We start from the raw sequence: 1,214 nt of genomic DNA, 5'->3' as shown, positions 1-1,214 counted from the left end.
TGTTTGCCTCCTTTTACATAAATACTAAGATATTACTCTTTATTGGTTTTCAGTTTTAGACATTGCTATTAACATTAACTATTGACTTCCTACTATGAAAAATAAGAATTTAACTCTTCCTTCTCAACCCCCACACACTCGCACATACTTCTCCCCTTCTTCAGTTATTGGTTATTTATGTTGTGACTGCATAATGTTGACAGGCGACTATAAGACCTATATAAAATACTATAATTGGTTTTCTTTCCTTATACAACTTTTAATTTTTCCTGGAGTTAAGAAGTACTTTTTTTCCATTTGCTTATGTTTCTATGTCTATAGAGCTATAAAACTTCTCTCACCTCTCAGCATGGTTACACAAGAGGTAATCTTGACTGCTATTTTTTGACATCCCTCCTGGAGCTCTCTGTCCCCTTGTTCCAATCTGTATGGAATTGCTCTTCAGGCCTGCTGTACAGGTTCCATTGTGCGAGTGATTTCTCCAGTAACTTCCTGAAAAAATGTGCAGGGAGAGGGTCAATACTTTGAGACCTTGAATGTCTAAAAATATCTTTTTTTCCACATCAGATAGGTAACGTGCTGGTAACCAGGTTTAGAGGGAGGTACATCTCACGTAATAGTGTGAAAACCCGATAATCACACTTAAAAACCACTTTAAGAATCTGGAAATATCTACTTTATTCTCACTTTTGAATTACAGTTTGGCTGCATGAATTCTAAAATGAAGGTAATTTTCTAAAATGAAGGAATTTTGAAGGTGCCAATTGCTCTGCTGTCTTCTAGTTTTCAGTGTTCTGTTGAGAACACTGATGCCATTTTGATTTCTGATCCTTTGATTATGAGTTTTTTCCCCTCTTAGGATACTTTTAAATCTCTGGTTTTCTTAGATTTCATTATAATATGCTGTGGTGGGCCATTCCGATCTGGAATTCCAAAGGAATTGTGTTGTATTATTGTTTGATAATTTCATCCTTTACAGGTCCTGAAAATACTGATGTTTAGGTGCCCCTTAATGAAAATGCCAGTTTACTTCCTGATCACCCTAGAGTGATGCCCACTAGTCTTTAAGACCTATAAGTGAACACAGAGTTCCCAGTCATGTTTTCAGTGCCACTCGTAAATGTGAATGGATATTCAAGGATGATCAGACATTCAGGAAAGAGCCAGAAGTTACTGGCTCTCTGAGTTACTAAAAAGGAACTTGGAGAAAATGG

General features: G+C 36.5%; 1 non-coding gene across 1 annotated transcript; it reads right to left on the bottom strand.

Moving 5' to 3' along the window:
* Positions 1-561: 561 nt before the first annotated feature.
* On the bottom strand, positions 562-662 carry LOC134366281 (small nucleolar RNA U13). The gene has a single exon (XR_010022271.1). It is a non-coding gene; the product is annotated as a small nucleolar RNA U13 (small nucleolar RNA).
* Between the last annotated feature and the right edge of the window lie 552 nt (positions 663-1,214).

Source organism: Cynocephalus volans, chromosome 17 (assembly GCF_027409185.1).
Source record: "Cynocephalus volans isolate mCynVol1 chromosome 17, mCynVol1.pri, whole genome shotgun sequence".
Lineage (NCBI taxonomy): Eukaryota > Metazoa > Chordata > Mammalia > Dermoptera > Cynocephalidae > Cynocephalus > Cynocephalus volans.
The sequence above is the reverse complement of the archived record's forward strand: the minus strand, read 5'-3'. Positions and strand labels throughout refer to the sequence as shown.